General features: G+C 44.3%; 1 protein-coding gene and 1 non-coding gene across 9 annotated transcripts in view; both read right to left on the minus strand.

The window, feature by feature from the left end:
* Positions 1-25,413, minus strand: part of DENND2B (DENN domain containing 2B) — a 154,008-nt gene that overhangs the window by 70,018 nt on the left and 58,577 nt on the right. The window contains exon 1 of one of the 8 annotated variants that reach the window (XM_044258782.1): positions 10,305-10,747. The exons of 6 other annotated variants lie outside the window; for them this stretch is intronic. The gene's annotated coding sequence lies outside the window, so the exon portion shown is untranslated. Of the gene's footprint in view, positions 1-9,159; positions 9,184-10,304; positions 10,748-25,413 lie in introns of those variants that run through there. One more of the 8 variants, XM_044258783.1, reaches the window with a different exon arrangement.
* LOC122914691 lies at positions 23,555-23,695 on the minus strand. The gene has a single exon (XR_006385818.1). It is a non-coding gene; the product is annotated as a U4 spliceosomal RNA (small nuclear RNA).

Below are 25,413 nucleotides of genomic sequence, written 5' to 3' on the forward strand. Positions count from 1 at the left end.
AAGATTTGCATGAAAATAAATCCTTTGTTCCCAAGGAGTCTTGCCTGCTCTACTCCCTCCCTCCATTCTTCCCTGAAGTCATAATCCTCAGTTGGTGACATCACTACAGTTGATACAATAGCTAACCATGGTGATGTCACAAGATTCAACTTTTGTCATTTGGGGTGGGGTGCTGGGATACAGAATGGGACAAAGGGCTGGAACAGAATAAAGTTACAGAACTGAAATTTGCTTTTTCATGCTAATTTCCCTGGAAATGAAGAGCAGTGACTCAGAAAAGGAAAGGCAAACTGCTGGCAGCAAGGCTATATGCAGACTGTCTATATCAACTGGAGAGCGGTAGGGGTGAGGGGTGAAGGCAGAAAGGAGACAAAAGAAAGGAGTTTTCACTTTTAGGATTAGCCAGCCAAATATGAAGATGTTCTCGGTCTGGCCAAGTCCAGGACCTTCTCTTCCCATCACCCGTCACCCAGGCCCAGAGCAAGCAGAGAAAAGTGGAAATGCAGAAAGGCTCCAGGCTGGAATGGTCTCTGGAACTTAATGTTTGGGATACTGTGTTGAGTTCTGGACTCCACGCTGTCAAAGGGACAGACTTGGTTTGGACCGAATCCTGAGGATAGCGACCAGGATGGAGGGGGCACTCAGAGGCATGTCACGGGAGAAATGACTAAAGGAATGGAGAATGTTTACCCTGGAGAAGACAAGACGGGATGGAGGAAGCGGGTAATTGCCTTGAGAATTCTGAAAGGCTCTCATGTGAAAAAGGGATTATATGTCTTTTCTATGGCCCCCAAAGAGAACTCAGACATGAGAAGATCTAGAATGGACAAAATGAGGGAGAATTTTTTATTCCTAAATTGCAATTAAAGACTATAAGTTCTTTCTAATTCCCAATTTCTTCATTGAGACTATACTCTTGAGGACAAGGACTGTCTTGTTCACCGTAGTATATCCCAGAACTTAGGGTAAATAGCACACAGTAGGTGTTTATTAATAGTTGTCAAATGAATGAACAAATGAAGCTATAAACAATGGTCTGAGGAAGTTGTGGTGTTCACAAGGGCTCACTCTTTCGAAAGGTATTTTTTTAATCCATGCCACTCAATTAAAATGCTGGGGAATAACAGCAGTGAATGAGGGAGAAAAGGTTAGTCTATTTCCCCTTTCCCCCTGCTTTGTAGTTTAGCACAGAGGACATGTAGGGTCCCTTCCCTATTGAGATTCCTTGGTTTTAGAGATGACTAAAAAAATGGAAACTGGGAGGAAAGAGGACCCCAAAGGCCACAGATGAACCTTACCTACCACCTCTACTGCTACTAACAAGCTTAGAAATCTAGACTGAGCTCAGGCTGCCTTCTGAGCTAGGGAGAGGCCTCATGCAGAGACAACAGTGTGCTGGACCAGACCAGACCAGAGCAACTGGCTGGTATTTATTAAAGCACCCCTATCCCCACCACCACCAGACAAAGTAGGCTCCTGTGTGAACCCAGGCTCCCTTAGCCCAGCAGTAGTTAAGTATGGTCCAACTAGGTAACATGAGGTATTTTCAGATGCCTTCACTTCTCTTAAGGAGCTTATAATTTCCCCATCGACCTTGGGCATTTATTCTGCTAGAGGACATCTGAATGACAACATAGTTATTACTAACCGATTTTCAAAGAAATAATTCCAAGATCATCTTTGTCTAGCTTGTGCTAGGGCTGTAGGCTTGGTTCCAACCGTTAAGGGCAAGAGAGTTATAACTACAGGTAATGAAGCAGATTATTTAACAATCATGATACACAGACTCACGATATACCAAACATTCTCCTTTTCAAAGCAGTCCTTAGGGGCTTGAATGTTTATTCCAATACATTCTCAAAACATTTCTGAAACTCCCATTTGGAAACTTCCCTCAGAGGCTTTGGAACATGATTTGAATTTTCTCTGAAGGAAAATCTGCATTCTTCAAGGATACTAACTCATTCAGAGCCATATGACCAAAAAAACCCCACGAACTAGAGAAAACCATCTTAGGTCAGAATAAACAGTAACTTCCAGTGTACTGGAGAAACTTCATATCAAGGGGGATGCGTATGGAAACTGCCCCAAATCTCCACTTTTTAGAGTACAGCAGTTGTTTACTTGGAGGTCCCAGAGACCTGTGATTATCTAATAAACCCCAAGAACTTCCACAGGAAGTTTGTAAGAACATAAGTTTCTGTCTACTATTTTAGGGGGTTCACAAGCTACTCCACAGACACATATTAAGAGTCCTTATCCTAAAAGCTTCTGCACAGCAAAGGAAACAGTCAACAAAACAAAGAGGCAACCCACGGAATGGGAGAAGATATTCGCAAACAACACTACAGACAAAGGGCTGATATCCACAATCTATAAAGAACTCCTCAAACTCAACACTCAAAAAATAGATAGTCACGTCCAAAAATGGATAGAAGATATAACAGACACTTCCCCAAGTGGCTAACACACACATGAAAAAATGTTCATCATCATTAGCCATCAGAGAGATTCAAATCAAAACCACCTTACCAGTTAGAATGGCCAAAATTAACAAGACAAGAAACAAGTGTTGGAGAGAATGTGGAGAAGGGGGAACCCTCTTACACTGTTGGCGGGAATGCAAGATGGTGCAGCCAATATGGTAAACAGTGTGGAGATTTCTCAAGAAATTAAAAATTAAATTAAAAAGAAATTAAAAATTAAAAATAGAGCTACCCTATGACCCTGCAATTGCACCACTGGCTATTTACCCCAAAGATACAGATGTAGTGAAAAGAAGGGCCATCTGTACCCCAATGTTCACAGCAGCAATGGCCACAATCACCAAACTATGGAAAGAGACAAGATGCCCTTCAAAAGATGAATAGATAAAGATATGGTCCATACATACAATGGAATATTATGCCTCCATCAGAAAGGATGAAAACCCAGCTTTTGTATCAACATGGACAGGACTGGAGGAGATTATGCTGAGTGAAATAAGAAGAGAAAGTCAATTATTATATGGTCTCACTTACCTATGGAGCCTAAGGAATAACATGGAGGACATCAGAAGGAAAGGAAAAGTGAATTGGGGGAAATCGGAGGGAGGAGATGAAGTGTGAGAGCCTGTGGACTCTGAGAAACAAACTGAGGGTTTGGGGGGGTGGTTGGGGGATGGGTGAGCCTGATGGTGGGTATTAAGGAGGGCATGTATTGCATGGAGCACTGGGTGTGGTACATAAACCATAAATCTTGGAACACTGAAAAAAAATTTTTTTAAAGATTTTATTTATTTATTAATTGTCAAAGAGAGAGCGCGTGCACGCAGCAGGCAGAGTGGCAGGCAGAGGCGGAGAGAGAAGCAGGCTCTCTGCTGAGCAAGGAGCCCAATACAGGACTCGATCCCAGGACCCTATGATCCTAACCTGAGCCAAAGGCAGCGGCTTAACAGACTGAGACACTCAGGCGTCCCACATACTAAAAAAGCTTTTTAAAAATTAAAAAAAAAAAAAAAAAAAGAGTCCTTATCCAGGGGCGCCTGGGTGGCTCAGTGGGTTAAAGCCTCTGCCTTTGGCTCAGGTCATGATCTCACAGTCCTGGGATCGAGCCCGGCTAAGCCCGGCATCGGGCTCTCTGTTCAGCAGGGAGCCTGCTTCCCCTTCTCTCTCTGCCTGCCTCTCTGCCTACTTGTAATCTCTGTCTTTCAAATAAATAAATAAAATCTTAAAAAAAAAAAATAGAGTCCCTATCCTAACCCATTTTACTTTCCTCATAAATGCAAAGATCATTCTGAATGGAGGTCTACAGAGCTCAGCAGATATGTCAACGCTGGGCACAGAGAGACATGACTTGGAACAAAGTACCCTGCTCTCCTGAGTCCTTGCAGCACCATGGTTCAAACTCACCTCAGGGTGAAAATTAAGAGAAAGAAACCTAATTTAAAATGGAGTCAGGAGGGACGCCTGGGTGGCTCGGTTGGTTGGACGACTGCCTTCGGCTCAGGGCGTGATCCTGGAGTCCCGGGATCGAGTCCCACATCGGGCTCCCAGCTCCATGGGGAGTCTGCTTCACTCTCTGACCTTCTCCTCGCTCATGCTCTCTCTCACTGTCTCTCTCTCTCAAATAAATAAATAAAATCTTTAAAAAAAAAAAAAAATGGAGTCAGGAGGCCAGAAGTGGGAGCCCCCACAACTGTAGGCCCAACAGAAGTCTATAGTACTTTAGCTGCTTTCCTGTCCTAGCAGGAGGAAAGAAGGTTTTTCTCCTCCCTCAGCAACCGCCCAGACAGTAAGAGGCTGTCACAATTGAGCCAATAAAAAGCCACTACATTCTGAAACCCCCAGTTGACTCCAACAGGCTTTTTGTCAATAGCAGTCCTGCCCAACTTCCCCTTTTCCTCAAGAAAAGAACATCCCGGCTCCCTGGGTAGCTCAGTCTGTGAAGCCTCCAACTCTTGATTACAGCTCAAGTCATGAGCTCAGGGTTGTGAGATGGAGCTGGGCATGGAGACTACTTAAGATTCTCTCTCCCTCTGTCCCTCCCCTGTCACACAGACCCCCACCCCCATGCACACTCTCACACACTCTCTCTCTCTCCAAAAAAAAAAAAGTTCTTCTCCTTTGTTCTTTGGAATTGCCTATGGTTTTGCCATACCTTGCTTGTCTTGAACTGCAATTCTCTGCTATTCCTGAATAAACCTCATGTGCTGGTAAGGTAAGTTTTACCTTTAAGGTTGACAATCCACCATTTACAAACTACTATACTTCACAGGACTTCAGGAGTGTCAGAAATGGTTAAATCCAGGAATGTTAAAGACTCACAAATGCCAAGGGTCCTGGGACTCAAAAGTGACATTTTCTAATGTGGTTTATAAACTGGTGCTGGAGACCGTTCCCAAAGAGGAATCAGATCCACCTTTAGGCAGCCACACCCATTTATGTGTAAGTGCGGATATAAAGAGCAAGCAGTGGCCCCAGCGTTTACTCTCTCCCCTTTCCCTAAGTGCCCAGTCTTCTTAAGGGAAGCACAGGGAATATGCCTCCTGCGTCCTTCTGGGCCAGCCAGCAAGCTCATCAAGCAGCTCTCACATACTAACAACCACCCAAGTCACATCTGACTCATGCCATTGCTCTTTGTAATGAGGTATGACATGCGTCTAATCTCTTGTATATTTTCATACGTGTAGCCTACAATTAGGCATTTTTGAGGGATGTAGCTGACTAGTGGTTCTGCTCAGTGACCTATAATTATGCACACAGGCATCAGGGCCCATCCAGGCAGCTATCAGGCTGGAGGCACTCCAAGCTCAGGCCTCATGGAGGAGGCTGCTTGGCTCAAAGGATGTGCAGAGAATACTAGTTAACACCAGGCTTCAGAAGGGCCACACTGCTCTTCCTTGGCTGCACATGGAGATAAACCTCCTCCATCCCCTTCACCCCTCTCCCTATCTACTGCCTGGCTCAGCACAGCTCATCCCAAGCCTAAGCATCAGCACCTTCATGGGCCCAATGCCCACAAAAAGGACCACCTTCTTGGACACAGTCTCCATTATCAAGGCAATGGTGACGTAAATCAATTTCTAAAACTCCCCACAAATTTCTCACCTGAGCAAAAATAGGTCACATCCACCAGCCCACAGATTCCTGCAGTCACTGCTGGGCACCTGGGCTCTTGGGAGTTGACACAGGCCTCTTCTCTTGACACAGTACAAGCCCAGCCTCTCTACCACCGGCTCAAGTGGTCTCACTGCTCCTCAGGGCCCGAGAGAGTAATTCTCCCCCATGAAAATGTCCACCACCCTGCTTCCACACTACTTCCCTGACTAGGAAGGAAGAACTGGTTAGCCCGAAGAATCTGCTTCTAGTGACTATTCATATATACGTTTGGCTCCAATAAAAACTGGTTTCTTGATTCATTAATAACAGCTCAAACCCCAATTCTAAATATAACCAAAGATGTAGCCCAAAGGAGCCATGAAATACAATTGTGGCCCCACAGTTGTGGGGCATACACATTAAGTACAAGCCCAATATCTAAACCACAATTACCGTGCAAGTTTCCCTTCTTCTCCAGCATTGGCTCCACAGTACTGAGGAGTGCTTTATACCTCCCAAAACCACTTTCACATGTTATCTCAGTGGAGCCTACCAAACAAGCCTCAGAGCTTGAATGCAATAGATACTTCCTCCATTCTTTTTTTAGTAGTCTCTACACCCAACAAGGGACTTAAACTCACTACCCCAAGACCAAGAGCCACATGCTCTACAGACAAAGCCAGTCAGGCACCAGTATTTTCTCCATTTTACAAGGAGACTGAGGAGCAGGGAGGCTGGTCTTGCCCCAAGGTCACTCAAGCAGTAAGTGCAGAACCAGGTCAAGAACTCCTTTGTAGCTGTGTGACCTCAGTTCTTCATATGGCAACAGTTGATACTGTAGCTGCCTCACAGGGCTTATTGTAAGGATAAATGGACTCACGTATGAAAATTACCTGGAATGGTATCTGGTCCACAGTAAAGACTATGTTGCTTCTTTATGTTACTTTATCGATGCTGCGTATCAGTATTAGCAGCAGCACCACTAGAACCCCCAATTCCAAATCTAGAGCTCTTTCCTCCCTATCCCGCTGTGGCTTCACACAGATCACTTAGGAAGCGGTGTCATCTAACCCTGAGTTCAGACCCGATCTTCATAATTTGCTCATGGAACTTAGAACTCACTGGGCTCTCTATCTTACCAGTCCTCAAACTTCCCTGTATTTTTGTGTGCACACACATGCATCACCTTTTCCACAAATCTGACTCTCTAGTCTCGGGGACTCTGACATTACTTATGCTGAGTGAGCCACCACTCTGTGGCTCGCCCTGTCTGCAGTGCCCAACTTTGGCTTGCATCCAAGTCCTCATTCGTTCGCTTCCTTCCACAATCATTTACTGTGCACCTGGTCTTTATGAAGCACAGTACGGGGTCCTGGGGGAAATGTCCTTGCTCTCCGGATACAGCGGATGAGAAGTTCAATGGAGTAGGATGCACAAGGGGATGACAGCACAGAGGTCCCGGAAAATACTTTGTCTCAAGGCAGCAGCACCACAGAGTTCAGAGAAGGCAACACCGACATGAGTTTTAGAAAGTGACCAAAGTTTCCTAGGCAGACAAGGAGAGAGAAGGGCATTCTGAGAGGAGAGAACAGTATTTACACAGAGATACAAATCAGAATCTTACAGAGTACAATAATATCATAATGTCAGCATGGAGGGGCTGTGTGTGTGTGTGTGTGTGTGTGTGCGTGTGAGAGACAGAGACAGAAACAGAACAAGCTATGAGAGAGGACAGTGTGAGAGTGTGAACCCATACTGCCTGGGAGTGGCAGGCAGCTGGGACAACAAACATCAAATCTGCCTCTCCAGGGTCTGAGGGGCAATCTCGACTCCCCAGGGATGCTCACAGTGTACCAAATCTCTATACAAAATCCTTTAACAACTGTTTTCTCTCTCTGTCTCTCCTTCTAAAGAAGAGCTGTTTATCCCTATCTTCATTTCTGCCCTGCTCTGAGCCCTGAGTTTTAGTGCCAATGCTTTTACACAAATCCAGTTTCACGTCCTGAGTGAAATATAATTTCATTGGAATGTAATTCTGAAATGATCTCATTGAAAAAGCACATCCAGCAAAGGCCATGAGCAAACTCTGGGCCAGCCCATTCACACCCAGAGCCAAGGAGATTGCAGACCCCTTTCCCTTAAATGGAGAACGTGCCTGGGGCCCAAAACAAAGCACACCAGCTGCCCACGAACATTATCCTGCCCACAGCCAGCCTGCCTGCTTGCAGACTGAGGCCTGGGTGGATACGATGGATACGAGATACTCCACACTATGCAAGGACAGACTCAAGAGAGCATCCAAGCAAACAGGTCTCACCACACTGATGTTTCCTGCGTCCCTCAGGAGGGCTCTTGCTCCAGGCCATGAAACATCAGCTCAAACTATTAACACTCCCCTCTTCTCAGACAGAAGAATGTCCAGGAGCCAAGCGCTAGGGACCATCCCCACAGTGACCTGCCTTCCCTAACTCCAAAACTCTGCTGCTATCTCATTCTACTGAGAGCACAGAAATTAGGGTATTTGACTCTTAAACCAGATGTCAAAGCCAGGTCTAGCCTAGTGCAGCAGAGCTGAGATACAGTGGAAATAGGGAAGAAACAATGTATTCTGATGGGACTTTCAGAACTCTTAGCTGAAAAATCTCCAAGTTAAGATCTTTGGAAAATATATCCTTACTCCAAATCTGTACTCCCCCTCTCCCACTCCATGAATCCTCATAAAATGGACCAGTAGGGGAAGAAAAAAAAAAAAAAACTAATGGCTTGCAGGGTCTACAGGAACTCTCTGTACTATCTTTACAACTTTTATGTAAATCTATAACTATTCTAAAATAAAAAAGTGTCTTAAAATAAATGGCTTGTCATGGTTTCCTCTATAAGGAATAATGGAAAAGCATGATCTTGGATATAAATTCCAGCTCTGCCTCTACTAGCTGGGAGTTCCCAACCTCCCAAATTTTGGTTTCCTCCTCAATTATATGGAAATGACAGTTCCCACCGTGAAGTGTGGTTGTGCAGGTGAAGTGAGGCATTGCGCAAAAAGAATTTACCGCCGCCTGAGGTGCTTTCCTTCCGGGCAGGAACCGTTCCTTTCTCAGTGCATTCAGCCTTCACCTGGGGTTGGGTGGGAGGCCCTGCCTCCCCTCCCCAGTCAGACCTGTCTCTATGAGTTACAGCCTCTTCCAAATCCAGCATCACACTTTAAGCCCATAGTAATCGCCCAAAGGGCTGACGGCTGCCCCACAACGAGTTCCAACTAGTGAAAGCACACCACTGGAAACATGTTCTTCTCCTTCCTGCTTTCCTTCTTCCAGGAGGATCCAATGACACCATTAGGAGCTAGATTCCTGAGGCTCACAGAGGTCAACCACAAGGAAAGGCAGAAGTTGAGGGGGTAGGGCTTTAGTATAATTAGCTTTCCATGGTGGGGTGTGGGCAGGAAAGAAGCGTGTTCTCAAAGTTACCACGAAAGATTCCTCACCCTCAGCAGCACCACACCACCCACCATGACCATCCACCACCACGCACTACCATCCACCACCATTCACCACCCCCACCCCCCAAAACCTCTCCCTTGTACCTTGCTCCCCACCTTGGCCGGTCACCCCATGAAGCTGGGCTGATAAACTACAAATCCACCAAGCCGATACACAGAGTAAGTTCCCCAAAGTCAGGAGATAAGCCCAAGCGCTGGGCATGAAGTCACACCCAAAAGCCCTGGTGCCAGACTCTCGAGCCTCAGCCACCCTGACTCTTGGCTTCATGATGTGTTCTCTAGTTTTTCCCCTAGGAAGACTGAGGTAAGAGGACAGGACCCCATCCTGGTCTTGTGAGTGAATGGGCTAGAGGCCAAGGAAAGAATCAGGTGAAGAAAGGTATGGCTCTAATGTCACGTTATCTCTGAAAATCACTCAAAAGAATATCAGATCCTTTAAAAACTCTCCTAAACCAAAGCAGAAGTTCAATCTCACCCTGAAAATTTAGTGTCCAAATAAGGGAGCAGTCAGTGCTAGAACAGCTAGCCTGTTCCAACTTGGAAAAGCCCTGTGAGAGAAGCAGTTCCCAGGCTTAAGATTCCAGTGACAGGTTGTAACCCCTCATCGCACTAATAGGCACATTCTAGTGGCTAATTTCTCTGACCTTCCAGATGGCTGGATTGGGGACACACCCCAGCTGAGGCCAAAGGACATTAGTTCCTGGCAGGGAGCATGCAGAAACTTAGCAGCCCAGCTGAGCCAGATAACAGCACCAGCTCCAGCAGATTCAAGGATGCATTTTGGGAAGCAGAGCCCAGGAAGAAGATGTCCTTGGAGCCATTTCTTATTTAACCAAATAAAAGCCAAATATAGCCAAATATTAAGAAGCTAACTATGTCATCTTCTGTGTAATTTTTCTCTAGCTTATCACCTCGCACTAAATAAATGTGAAGTATTACTATTATCATTACTAGTTTTCCTTTATTCTTCCATGTCCAGCCCTCTCTGCTCATAAATGACAGACTAAGCATCCTAGAACATCAATATCACTATGTCCTTCCTCTGGGCTCCTTAACTGCCAATCATACCAGACCCAGATTCCCCCAGGTTTTCCTGAACCCTGTCAAAGGCTACCAACCTATCATACTTCTCTCTTCCTTTCTCCCCTTCAACCATCCCACATCATACCACCACACCCTCCATTCCCCTCCACACAAAGACACCCAGACCAGCACAGAGACACACATACAAATACACTTCTCTCTCCAGGCAGAATACCTCCTGCTGCAAACATGTCCATTTATGCCTCCATGTCTTTGTGCTCAAACCACTTCCAGCCTGGAGTACTTTCCTTCCTCTCTTATCATCCAAATCCTATCCAAACTTCAAGGCCCAGTCTAACATCGCTCACGAGCTTAGGTTGGGAAACCGCTCAATCCACAAACAATGACCATGCAGTTCCTCTATGCCAGGCAGGAGGCCAGACACTGAGGACACAGTATGGAAAACAACACAACCCTCCATGCTGTTAACTGGTGGGAGGGGCTTCAGCGTCAACCTCCCTGCCCACTTGAACTGTGCAGGTAGGGACATCAACAACCAAACTTCACTGGCAACTTGTTGTGAAAATTGTTGGGGCGGAGACGGGGGTGAGAGATGAAGTCCAGTTCTTTAAGGTCTTCATGCCTCCCCCTTAAGCCTCTCCACGAAGCCAGCCAGGCTTAGTGGTCTAGAACATAGTTTATTACAAGAACCAGCATTCTCTCTGACCACTTGGAGGAGTACTACCTCTTGTTTTGGAGTTTTATCAACTTCAGAGGTGGACTAAATCCCACCCCATTCAATAACAGCCCTAGTCAACTATGCCACCTAAACCAGGGAATGGAGAGAAGGTGACCAAGTCTCGTCAAGAGCTCCCAGACTTTGCACCACCATGACTACACGGTTGATAGAGGTCACATGGGAGGCAAGCCCTTGCAGCCACTCCAGGGTCATGTGCAATCCCCAGACCCTGACAGTAACTCTATTCCTCTCTCTCCTATTCAAGAAAGGCTATCAGTATATAAGTCAGACTGCTGTTATTATAGGGATAATATTACAGACCTTCTAAATTAAAAAATGGGTAACCCATGCACAAGTACCTTGAACCTTTAACTCCTGTAGGAACAAATGCAGTAACTCCATGAGACATATCGTATCATTGCAGTCTCTTTTTTTCCCCCCCTGAACAGAAACAGAAAATGTTCTCCAGATATAATCTTAAATGCCTTTTGGACCCAGGAATAAAGGAAGAGAGAACACCTAACCCACCCCTAGTTACATTTCCAGCAACGGAGACTCACAGTCTTCCTCATTACCTACGCTCCTCCCAGTCTATCTGGAACTCAAGTCTCTAAAAAGCTCATCTCACATGAGACACAATTGTTAGTTCTTATGGCACTAACCATTCAGCATCCTGCTGGTAGGACTACCCACCCCAGCAAGGCTAAATGGGTCTCAGTACATGCTAGGGAAGATCACAGCTTTCAGGACATTACCCAAAACACTAGGCACATGTTTAAGTGTGCAGACCCTGGGGGGCTTTAACAGGTCAAGACCACCAGAAATGCCCCAGCCTCTGCCCATCAGTGTACAGCACATGTAGCATCACAAGGGATCAGTGAGCAAAAGGTCATAAAAGAAAGGTAGGACAGACAGGAAGAAGCTGCCAGCAGCCTTCAGATCAGCAGCATTTCCCTCAGAGGAGTATCTGCCTGGGGGAAGCTCTGCATCCAAGTTTTAACAAGCACCGTCTTCGACACCTGTGGTATCCAGGCCCTACTTGAGAGCCCAGGCGCCCCCACTCAGCTACCCTATTGCCAAAGGCTAGAGGAGGATCCAGCATACTCAGTATCTTCAGAAACTTAGTTACACATTCTCAGTCCCCTTCCACCTCAGCCCCCACTCCTGCCCCTGACAACTCAAATTTTCAGTCTCTACATATGTGTCTATGTGCCTGTGTGTCTGTGTTTTATTTACACTACCCATGTCTGTTGCTAGCAACAGAAACAAAGTACTTTAAGGCAGAAAAGGCAAGTCAGCCAACTGGCTTGCTGCTCCCTGTCCTGCTTCCAGCTCGGGAAAGAGGCTGGTGAAGGATCCTTCAAGCTCCAATCTACCACGTGTGCCTACAGCTCCTCGAATGAGAGGAACTGGCACGGTGCCAGCTTACCCCAAGCTGGCCACTGCTATGTGGGGCCCCAGCCATCAGCCCTCCTTCTTCTTCCCTGGAGGCCAGGCCCTGAAAACCTCGTTCCCTTACCTGCCTGGATGCTGAGTATATTTGAACTCAGAGTTTCAAAAGCCAGAATTTAGGAGACCCACTCTCTTCTTTTGTACACTAGGCAATTGTAAAGATGAACAGGCATTGTCTCCCCAGACCCAAACTCTGGAGAACCAGCCCAGGACCAAGTTTCCCATCTTCAGTTCTTCTGCTACTGATGATCTTCCAAGCTCTAGTATCAGGCTCCTCCATAAAAGCAATGGTAATTACTGATCACTGCTTTGTTTTCAGCACAGGGGAAAAAAAAAAAAAGCCATGAGATGTGATTCTTACACTCAAGGAGCTCACAGACTAACTTAGGGAGACAAGATAACTGTAGGAAATAATTCAAATGTGAGAAACAGAGTAAAAGTACTCTAAAGTACAATGGGCAGGAGCAGAGGGGCTAGAGGAGCTCAGGATAAGTTTTCTGTGGGAGATGAAATGTGAGCAAGACCTTAATGGACAAACAATAGTTGGACAGAATGAGACAGGAGGCAATTTGAGATGAAGAGTTAGACTATGACTCAAGGTCCCAAGGCAGGAAGAATGGCAAATATCATGCCCACATGTTTTCCCATATCCAACTGAGGCTCAGCCCTGGGAGGTACGGAGGAAAAGGACTGGCCTCACTTGATGAAAAGAAAACCCTCCCCTCAGGGTCACCATGCTTTCCAATCCCTCTGCTCCTACCTCTGCCAAGAGCATTCTCAGTGTTTCCTTTTTCTGTACTACTTTGAAATCCTCTCCCCTACAGTGCACAGAATGTAGCCAAGCCAGCCTAACTCCCTAAACCTGAAACATCCTGCTGGAACTCTTGGTACTCAAGGCTCCTGCTCCCACAGTGGGACATGCTTGGTGCTTCACCCATTGCAATGTGGGTCAGGAGACTGGTCTATTCCTCCACAGGGCCAGGTCAAGCTAAGTCTGATTCTTTACCCACCAGAACAGAAGAAGCGGTAGGAAATCTTCAGGACAGACTCTGGTAAGCCAGGGGAATTCACACTTAACATTCCTTCCATTCACACTTAGAATCATATGTGCATTCAATTAATACATAGTGAACACCAACATGTGTAAATTAATGTGCTTAGTGCTGGCTGGGACACCAAAATGCCTCAGGCCTGGGTCCCCCCTCAGAGAGCAAACATTCCAGTAAGGTGGATAGAACAGAAACATAAACATAATACATACCAGGAAGACTATTTTAAGGGCCACTGGAGAGATGAAATGGTGTGGATTTAGGTAGACAGGGATTACTTCCAACTGAAGAAGCAGGAGGGATTCCTAGAAAGGGCTGCCCTTGCACTGGGAAGGGAAGGTCAAATGGCAAAAGAATGAAGGGGCAAACCTGGGTGGATGGAACTACATGAGCAATGTCTTGGAGGCAGGGAAGCAGAAGACATAGAAGACAGCAAAATGTTCAGCCTGGTGGGAGTTTAACTGGACGTAGATCAGGGAAAAGGAGAAGTGGAAAGACTAAGAAATGTCAGCTCTCAGAGGCCTTTGAGAACCAAGTTAAAGGGTCTTGTCTTTTGTCCGGGAAATCATATAAATTTTCTGAGAAAGGAAGGATGCATCAGGAACTGTGCTTCTGAAAAATGAAGCAGCCCTCAGAAATCTAGGGACCATGGCAGCAAAATCTGATTATGGAGCCCACCAGGACTGAAGAACACAGGAAGAAGAGAGGGAGGGAACTCAGGTAATCCAGCACATGACTGGAATTCTTATCTTTGGGGTTTGGTCTGAAGAGGAAAATAAGTGGGCAGTCCCGAGGGCACTCAGAGGCTCCACAGGCAGGGAAAGGTCAGAGAATCAGCTGTCCAGAGGGGACAATGAAGAGTGGGAGGTGTAAACATTCAGAAGACTGGGGAACAAAGGGAATTTCAGATCTTAGGATCCTGAAAGCCGAAGGGCTCCAGGTGATGAGGTCAAAGGTACAGTCACCGTAAGAGGATGGAAGATGAAGTCTTTAGACTGAAAAGACTGAGGGGCAGTATGAACTTTCAAGCAGGAATCCACAATTCATCACACCCTCAAATCTCTAGCCCTTTCTCCTTCCACTGGACCTACTTGTAAAGCCCTAACTCGGGATCAGTTTAACCATCAGCATTCTTTGTTTCCTCATGAGGGCAGCTAAAATCCACTGGTCAGAAATTAACACATCTAAAATGTGTCCGAAAGGTCTTTTAGAGAGATATTGTGAAGGATTTATGGATGCAATGGTATATGATGCCTGGAATCTGCTCCCCAAATCCAATGGAGAAGGAGGGGTAAGTGGACAAGGATAGAAATAAAACAAGCTAGGCCAAGCACTGATAAGAAAAGCTAAAGATGGATGACGGATATATGGCTGTTCATCTTTGATTTTCTCTATGTTTATGTATGTTTGACACTTTCCACAATAAAAAGCTTAAAAAATAACACCAGTTAAGTGAAAGATTGATGGGGAATAGTGCCAAAGGTTACCCACAGATTATCTGCTGGTTATAAAATGAGAACTATAATTTTACAGTGGAGAAATCTGGCTGGCCCTACCTTAAGAAGTGACCAAATTTAGCATCAATAATGTCTGGAAAACCAGATATTATGTGCCTCTCTGATCTGCTGCATCAAATGAAACAAAATGGGACAGGGAGGGAAACAAACCATAAGAGGAGGGAAACAAACCATAAGAGGAGGAAAACAAACCATAAGAGACTCTTAATCTCAGAAAACAAACTGAAGGTTGCTGGGGGGCTGAGGGGGGTAGGAATAGGGTGGCTGGGTGATGGACACTGGGGAGGTGCTATGATGAGTGCTGTGAATTGTGTAAGACTGATGATTCACAGGCTTATACCCCCGAAACAAATACTACTTTCTATGTTAAATAAATAAATAAATAAATAAAAGTGTCCCCCCCCCAACAAAAAAATGCTTGCCCTAAATCTAATTAAGTCTAATCTGTGGTTTACAGAAAATACAGGGGAGAGAGGAAGAACCTACACAATACCCCAAAGAAACAATCAGACAAATGCATAGAGTGCCAACTGAATTCATGGTAAAAAAAAAAAAAAAAATTTAAGAAAAAGAAAAAAAAATCAGTTTTAAAAATTTAAGAAAAAGGAATGCCTAAACCAGAACTCATCATTTCTACTCTACCTCTAATAAAACACTTTCCCCTCCTGTACTTTTTCCACAGCTTTTCTCCGTATCTTCCCAACTCCACAAGCTGTCTCTGACTTCTCCTCCTCCTTCTCCCTCCAGCTCAGTCTGTCCCCAAGACCTACAAACCTGTCTCCTTAATGCCTTGGGTTCACCTCCTCCATTCCCGGCCGGCCACTCATTCACCCCACTTTTATTATCAATTGCTTGACTTACTGCCATAATCTCCTCAGAACCATCTCCTTGCGCCTACTTTTACTTTCTTCAAGTCTATTTTCTGCACTTCAGCTACAGTGATCCTGCTACAGTGCAAATTTTACTGGATGACTCCAGGCCTCAAGTTCTTCTAGCAGCTGCATGGCTAGAACATGGTAAGGAATTGGGGGGCACGCCCTTGACAGCATCAAATCACAAGGTGATCAAGTCTTCCATCCGCTAGTTCTTTCAAACCTTCTCACTTGATTCAGAAGAAAGTCTCCACTCGCTGCTGCTGTGCTTAGCTTTAACACTGGAGATACTTTCACAGGCAGCAGTATCTGGCTAAAATTTTTTGTTCTCACTGTATTTACTTTAAAAGTTATCTTGTGTGTATGGCAAGGAATATTGATTTTCCACTTTAAGAGAGAGATATAACATTTCCTTTAAAATAAATTTAAGTTCGAACGTGAGCTGATTTAAACATTATGTAAATAACAGGTCAGGTATTAAGAGGCCATGGTAATACTGTAAAGATGGTAAGCAATGAATTAAGTTTAGCCAAGACTGCCCTATAGCATAAAATTCAAGGTTCTTTGTATGCTTGTGGTGATTTCAAAACAAGTTTACGAACAGTTTGCTACTCCTCTCCTTGAACCAGAAGAACCCCTGTAACTACCTCAAGGAACAGAATGTGGCCTAGCTGAGGGTCCTTAACTTCAAGGCCAGGTTACATAAAGGCCAGGAAACCTCCCCCAGCCTCACCCGGGGCACTGGCTTCCAAGTCCTGAGCCACACTACAAGAGACCCAGCGATCCCTGAGCCCACCATGCTAGAGTAGCCCCAGGGAATAGTGATGGAGGGTGAGGGAAAGACAGAGTAAGGGCAACAGAGTACAGAAGCCTCAGCTCTTGAATCTTCCCAGCTCAGGCACCACACACATGGGGGGAGTGAGTCTTCTGATGATTCCAGTGCCAGCCACCATCTGACTAAATCTACACTAGAATATCCCACACGAGACTCACAAAACCATGAGAATTATTGTTTAAAAACCCACTCTGTCTGGGGTAATCCAGTAGGCCATGGCAGACCAGCCGTTGAAGGCCTAGTTCCTGAAGACCTGCCTCTAGCCTCACCTTGACTCTACTCACCCTTCCCTACTATGCACAGCCAAAATGACCAATTGGCAGTTACATTTGGCACATAACTTTGCATATACATATTGGCACATAACTTTGCACATACTGTTTCACTCCTCTTTGTCTTTGCACACACTGACCCCTCTACCTGGAATGCCCTTCCTTTGGGTTGGCCACTTAGAAAATAACACTTCACCTGCTTCTCTCTCTCTCTCTCTCTGCCAGCCTCTCTACCTACCTGTGATCTCTCTCTGTCAAATAAATAAATAAAATCTTTAAAAAAAAAAAAAAAAGAAAAGAACACTTCATGGTGGTCAAAAGGAACAAACTTTAAAAAAGAATCCATTTATCCTTCAAAATCTGAATCAGCATTAGTTCCTCTGTGAAACCTTGCCCTTTATCTTTCTCCCTCTCTTCCCACCAGTGACTAAATGAACCCTTTCCTCCAGGTACCACTTACAGGAACATAAATCACACTACAGTGTATTGACATTTTCCATGTCTTATCCACTGAACTACTAAGTTCCTTAAGTGTAGGGATTGTATGTATATATGCAGCCAGTCCTACAGGCCTAATTAATGTCTGCTGGTCTGAAGGAGTTTCTCCTACTTCCTTATTTAGCCTATTTCCCCCTGAAAACATTTCCGTCTAAGTTCCTGGCTGACAAGAACAGAAACGACGCCAGGTCGATGCTGCTCTCCTGGGTCTTTCAAACCCTAACTTCTCGAGCTGTAGGATTTTACTTACTCTGAACCTTAAATAAGCCTTTCTCTTCTGGGTTCACAACCCTTGGGGACAGCAACCCTTGGTTGACCCAGCACTGAAAGGTGACTTTTAAAATTCAACTAGGTGGGACCTACTAGTTTAGTCATCAGGACATAAATAATGATTCCTCTTCCTTCTCTCAGTTCAAAAATCTTCATTAATCTTCTAAGCGGCCAAATTTCTTCACACTTCTTCCTGCTGCTCCCTGCCCCCGCCAGAATCACACCTTTCCTGGGTCTTGTCCTAACATCCCTCCAGACTTTGGCCCTTGAGCCTCTTCAGCACCAAACACACATTTGCCTCTCTGCTCCCACCTCAGCCGGGCTGAGCTCATCTCACTCGGTATAATGTAAGAGTGAAGCTTTCCTGTCACACTACCTAGGTCTAATGTAGCAAACATAATTGCGCAAGGGATTCACTGTAAAGTTCTTCAGAAAGAGGAGTGATGCAATTATCCCCAAACCTCAAGGAAAGGAATCTGGCTGCATTGTCTAAGGATAACAGAAAACAAACAAAAGCCATGACTGGCAATCAGAAGACCTGGGCGCCTGGGTGGCTCAGTGGGTTAAGCCGCTGCCTTCGGCTCAGGTCATGATCTCAGTGTCCTGGGATCGGGCTCTCTGCTCAGCAGGGGCCTGCTTCCCTTCCCCTCTCTCTGCCTGCCTCTTTGCCTACTGTGATCTCTCTCTGTCAAGTAAAAAAAAAAAAAAAAAAATCTTTATTAAAAAAAAAGAAGACCTGGGCACAATTCCTTGATTTTGATCTGCCTCTCTCACTAAAGACTTTTATATGCAAAAAATTTAAATATAGATAGCCTTACTCATGAAAAACACTAAAGTAAACAGACATTTACAAATTTTTATATAGGAGCTGATTTAATAGGAGAAAGGTTATTACTAGGTGTTTTATCAATAAAATTTAACTCCTACCTCAATCCTTAGTACAAACTTAATTTACAGCTTAATTGGAACCATAAAAACACTAGAAAAAAAAATCAATGAGTTGTATAATTCTGATGAGTGAAGAAAATTTTTCCAAGTATGACACAAAATTCAACTCGAAAGTCATTAAGGGGAGAATAAACAAGCCCTGAAGGAGAATATCATATATTTGCCTCAAGAAAAATTTAAAACATGTGAAAGGCAAATAATTAGCAAAAAATAAAAAAAGGTCAAAAATTAAAAATAATCTGGAGGAAAAAAGATCAGCAACTTACACAGTGAACAGTTCTAATGTAACACATATGTAAAAACTCCTGGTAAATCTTTAAGAAAAAAACAATGATCAAACAGAAAAGCAAACAAAGTATTTAAACAAAAATTCACAAAAGAATAAGCACAACTGCCAGTGAGCATAAAAGGTGTTCAATTGACTAGCAAGAAATCCTGGGGCGACTGGGGCACCTGGGGAACCTGGCTCAGTCAGTTAAGCATCTGCCTTCGGCTCAAATCATGGTCCCAGGGGTCCTGGGATTGAGCACTACATCGAGCTCTCTGCTCAGCAGGGAGCCTGCTTCTTCCTCTCTCTCTGCCTTTCCCCCTGCTGATGCTCTCCCTCTGTCAAATGAATTAATAAAATCTTTAAAAAAAAAAAAAAGGAAAGAAATCCTAAATAAAGTAACAATAAGAAATCCTTTTCACGTATCAGATTTATAATAGCTGTGTTGGAAACGGTGCAGGAGAAACCTTTCCATACTATTGACGAGAATTACATTGATGCAACTTCTTTGGGAAGTGGTTTGGCAATGTTTACTAGTATTTTAAATGAGTATACCCTTAATCAGCAAATCTTCCCTTCTAAGAATTCTGCTGAAGGTAATACAAGTACTACAGTGCTCGGGCAAAGACAGCTATATATGGCTGGCTACTGCGGGCCAGCCCTGTTTAGGACAGGAGAAACTGGAAACAACTCGAGTATCCATCAACAGGGGCAGGATTAAAGTTTGCTTCATCCACCTGAAGAAACCCAATGCTGCTGTTAAAAGGAATGCACTGACAAGGAAAGACAACCTAGGTAAATGACCAAGTGAAAACATTTTCAGGAGAGTATAATCTTTTCTTTCATTTTGTTATGGCAAAATATAAAGTCTGCCATTGCAAGCATTTTTGAGTTTACAATTCAGTGACACTAATTACATTCACAATGTTGTAAAGCCATCACCACTACCTGTTTCTGATACTTTCCATCAACCCAACAGAAACTTTGCAATGGCTCACCATTCTCCCTTGTCCCCAAACTCCTGGGAAACCTCTCGTTTATTATCTGTCTTGGTGAATTGCAAATTACAGATATTGCACACAAGCAGAATCATCCAGTACCTGTCCTTTTGTGTCTGGTGTATTTTACTTGGCACAATGTTTTCGAGGTTCATCCACATTGTAGCAGGGATCAGAACTTCATCCCTGAATAATAGTCCATTGTGTGGCTATACCGATTTTATTTATTCATTCATCAGCGGCTAAACACTTGGGTTGTTTCCTCACCTTCTGGCTACTGTGAATAATGCTGCTATGAATACTGGCTATAAGTATCTGAGTCCCTGTTTTCAATTTGGAAGGGTTACCTAAGAGTGGTATTGCTAGGTCATATGATAAGTTTTAGCTTTTGAATCCGGCTCTCCAACAGTTGTACCATTCACGTTCCCACCAGCAGTGTAAAAGGTTCCTAATTTTTCCACAACCTTGCCAATACTTCTTGTTTTCCATCTTTGATTAGACTTAATCTCTTTTTGTAAAAATAAAATAAATGTTCATATAAATGTATTGTTGGGAGGAAAACCCACCGTTACCCACTGTTAACAATGATTATACTCCTGGGGCATTGGTTTATAGGAGAGGCTCATATTCCAACATATATTTTCCTATTGTGTAAAAGTTTACAAAACAAATGTATTACTTTTGTTATCAAAAAAGAAAAAAAAATCTTAAAAATTAGCCTGAGACAGTTTCATGCCACACTTACTCATCTGAAATCGCAACACATTACGGGTCTTGTGAAATGCTTACAGAAGAGGAATCCAAAGTGCAATGACCTGCATCACTGGCCTAGCTCCGCCACCTTTCTGGGCGCTCTGTTTTCTCACCTCTAAACGCTGGTTTGCTTGGGACGGGACCAGAGTTCCCATCCATGATGCCAAGAGTGGGTGATAACTGTGCAGACAGAGCGACTCCTTCAAGCTCCAGGGCAGCGCTGGAGCTCAGCACTACCAAGAGCCTCCTCCTATTATCTCAACGTGCCTTACCAAAATGATCATTTCCTGTGTATGCAGGGGTATGAAAAAGGTTTGGGCAGAGCTAAGTCAGGTAACTTTTAATATCTCTTCCCACACTGAAACAGAATTCTACAACTGTGCTGAGCTAATGAGCAAAGTGAAGAAAAGGGGAGCCCTGGGAGATCCTCCCCAAGGAAAGAAGCAAGCACAGACAATGCTGCAAGAAGTGATAATGCCAAGGAAGAGAGGGCAGCTTATGTTTATTCAGGCAAGTGTGTGAGAAGCCACAGGTCCTGAACTAGATAGCAAGGGGGCAGTGCCTGCAGTCACACCGCTCTGGAGAAGCACCCCAAAGATACCTGCTTGGGCGGCAGACAAGTAGAACACCTGACCTCTCTGGGAAGAAGGACTGAGGCCTGGCTAAGTGAAAGCCAAGTGAAATCCTCTCTTCCAGGTGTTCTCAGCCTATCAGCGGCCAACTGTGGACTTTGCCCTGGAAATTCAACTCCTGGGCTAAAGAGATAATCTCCCAGGCATATCCTGTGTAAACCTGGTTAATCAACAGAACACAGTCCGTGCTCAGCCTGCCTGCAGTCCCTGAGACAGTTCTGCCAAGCAGGAGGGTGTGCTAAAGGGCAGACAGGAGCTTACCCTGGCAGAAATGTCATCTATCCTAATCAAATCAAGGGCCTGGGATGGGCATCTTCCAAGAAGTCAAACAGCTGTTTTGTTTAGAGACGAGCACTTGGCCGGAAGCCTCAGCCGGAAGTGATACAGATATCGTGAGAAGAGTCACTGTGACCAAGGGAGCAGGCCTTTACCGGGCTTTGTTGACATTGTGGTGGTAAGCCACCCAAGAGAGTCTAAAGTACAGGCATGAAAAGCTAGGTCACCGAAAGAAGGCATGTGGATGACATCTGGCCCTCACAGCCTTATTCGAATCTCAGAGGCTGAGCCTCTTACACTGTGTTCCACAGCCACCAGCCGCACTTAGAAACTTGTTAAAAATGCACATTCTCGGGGTGCCTGGGTGGCTCAGTGGGTTAAGCCCTGCTTTCGGCTCAGGTCATGATCCCAGGGTCCTGGGATGGAGCCCCACATCGGGCTCTCTGCTCAGCAAGGAGCCTTCTTCTTCCTCTCTCTCTCCGCCTGCCTCTCTACTTACTTCTGCCTATTTGTGATTTCTCTGTCAAATAAGTAAATAAATAAATAAATCTTTTTAAAAATGCGCATTCTCAGGCCCCACTTCAGACCTACTGAACTGGAAACTAGCTCTCCAGCTGAATCTGGGCCTGCTCAAGTCTGAAAACCCGCAACTAGAGTTCAGACCCTCCAGAATTCTGTTATACTCTGCTTTAAATGAACTTTGAAACCCCTAATTCATCTGTATGGCCCCACTCACGGTAGGGACTTGGTCATGCATGGTAGGTGACCATCTCATGTCTGCTCAGTGAATCAGTGCTAAAGATAAAAACACTGTCTAAAGGAATCTCTTCCTAACCACGTATCTTTTCCTTCAGAAGCAAAGTAGTTACTAACACAGACAGGGACAGGGGAGACAGGAAAGCAGAATCCCATTACAAAAGAAAATTCCTCTGTGTGTCAAGAATCTATGCTAAAATGAAATTCAATCTCACCCTGCTCTGCCCTTCACAAACTATTGCATCTAAGCTGGCTGAGGAGGCTGAACACAGATCTCAGATCTCATGAGCACTGAGGAATGAGAGTTTATTAACAGCACACACATTTTCATTCCAGAATCCTGACCCTTGATTTACAGAATCCAAACAGGATCAATCCCTCATAAAAGAAATAGCCACCAATAGAAACTAGTCAATATTCAATTTCCAGCAAGTGAAAGTTGTGGCCTGATAAATTTCTTAAATTTCTTTCCTCAGACATTTCCAATAAACTTTGAGACTCTAAAGGAGACCTGTAAACTAGGAAATCATAGTTCATTTACAAATGCTAGTTTACTGAAAATTACTTAAATTTTCCAAAACAAATTTTATCTTCTTACTATAAAACAAAAGGAATTGTAATCTAAGACATGTGACCACTTGTATAGTATTGTTCATGAGAAAGACCATCGCTCTTCCTACCCAAAGAGATGTGAATCAGATTATCTGTTTCCAAGTCTTGCCACCTACCCCCACGTCCCCCGTTTTTAGACTGGCATTTTCCATACTTAATCGGGTACTCCTTTCAGGAAAGCTGAAAAGACCTCATTCAAATCTACAAACATCTAGGGCACCTGGGCGGCTCAGTGGTTAAGCCTCTGCCTTCAGCTCAGGTCATGATCTCAGGGTCCTGGGATCGAGCCCTGCATCGGGCTCTCTGCTCAGCAGGGAGCCTGCTTCCCCCCCCTCTCTCTCTCTGCCTGCCTCTCTGACTACTTGTGATCTCTGTAAAATAAATAAATAAAATCTTTAAAAAAAAAATCCACAAACATCCCAAATCTATCCTAGCTTCCAAAGGATAGAAGGGAGAACATGACAGTAAACAACACAAAATTCCAGGGGAAAATGCACATGAAATATTTTAGATAACTAAGAGGAGGTATATTTGGTGTACCAGTCAGAGTGGAAGTATAAAAGGCGCACATACTTTGGAATCATACAGACTGGGATATGGATTTTAAGCAAGTTAGACCCTCCGAGTTCCTCATCTGTAGACATCAGAACATCAAATTCACTCAAAGATTATTGTGAGAATTTACTCAAATGATGCAAGGGGAAGTGCCTGGTCTAATACAATGCCAGGAATACAGAAAGCATTCTCTAACGATACACTACAAACCTAAAATCTACAGCAATTTTTCAATTAGCAATAATGGCGCCTCGGATAAACCTCATTGGCTACAATACTGCCACTGCGCAAAGCTTCTACAGCAATTTTTGAAACATATATTCCTTGATCCCAAGAATTATGCAGAATTGAATTATACTTATTCCACTTCTTTTAGCTAATTATCTATGCCTATCCCCACTCCAGATCCCCTCTATTTCCCCATATTCTTTTTTTTTTTATTCTTCTCAAATTCAGTGTTCCTCTTAACCAATCATCCCTCTCACATTTTGACATCTTATCCCTCGTTGCGCCAGAGGCCTAGAATATATGCCCCCACACTGGCTCTCCAGATTCCTTCCCATGCCCAAAAGGCTGTAGCTGGTCTAGCCTCCACCAATGTCTTACACCCTTCTAACCAGTGGCTCCTTTATATTCTAACAATGATGACTTCATGCTCTTTCAACATGCCAAGCTCTTTCCAACCCAGGGGATTTGGCCCTACTGTTCACTCCTCTAGAACTGTACATGCCCCAACCCTGCACCTTCACAGCTGCTTCTAGTGCTTCAACTTGCAGCGCAAATGTCACTTCCTCAGAGACGCTTTCTCTAAGTTCTGTTTTAATAGCTTTCAAGTTCCTATTACTTATCCTCTTTTATATCACCACAATTTCTTTCGTAGCTCCTGTCACTACCTTTATCTCATTTATTGATTGGTTTACTTATTTACTGACTGCTACCCCAAATACTTTAAGTTCCATGACAAATGGACTTTGCTGTCTTCGTTATCTCCATATCGTCAGTATAAAGAACAGTGCCTAGACCAGAATGGTTACTCAATGATTATGTATTGAATGAATGAATGAATAAAAAAGTTTCTCAAAAGAGAATGCAGAGTTTGACACGCACACCCACACCCTCCTTCTCTATGTGGTAACAGAAGGTAGAATCTGAGGCAAAGAATGTAGAGTAAAAAGAGAAAGGCTATGGGGCACCTGGGTGGCTCAGTGGGTTAAAGCCTCTGCCTTCAGCTCAGGTCGTGATCCCAGGGTCCTGGGATCAAGCCCCGCATCAGGCTCTCTGCTCAGCGGGGAACCTGCTTCCCTTCCTCTCTCTCTGCCTGCCTCTCTGCCTACTTGTCATCCCTGTCTGTCAAATAAATAAATAAATAATCTTAAAAAAAAAAAAAAAGAGAAAGGCTATTATACACAATGCTACTACTATAAACATAGGGCTGTATATATCTTTCCAAATTAGTGTTTTTGTATCCTTTGGGTAAATACCCAGTAGCAGAATTACTGGATCATATGGTATTTCTAATTTTAATTTCTTGAGGAACCTCCATACTGTTTTCCACAGTAGTTGTACTGATTTACAACAGCCAAAATATGGAAGCAACCCAAGTGTCCATCAATAGAGGAATGGATAGGGGGGCCTGGGTGGTTCAGTCAGTTAAGCATCTGCCTCTGGCTCAGGTGATGGTCTCATGGTCCTGGGATCAAGGCATGCATCAGGCTTCCTGCTCAGTGGGGAGTCTGCTTCTCTCTCTCTGACCCTCCCCGTTTGTGCACTCTCACTCTCACTCACTCTCTCACACAAATAAATAAATAAAATCCTTAAATAAATAAATAAATAAATAAATAAAAACTTAAAACATTTGATGAATGGATAAACATAAAATGGATAAAACATAGATGAATGGATAAAGGTATGGTACACACGCATGCACATGCACACACACGCGTGCGCGCGCAAACACACACACACACATATACACAGGAATATTACTCAGCCATAAAGAAGAATGAAACTCTG

The sequence above is a fragment of the Neovison vison genome, chromosome 7 (assembly GCF_020171115.1).
Source record: "Neovison vison isolate M4711 chromosome 7, ASM_NN_V1, whole genome shotgun sequence".
NCBI lineage: Eukaryota > Metazoa > Chordata > Mammalia > Carnivora > Mustelidae > Neogale > Neogale vison.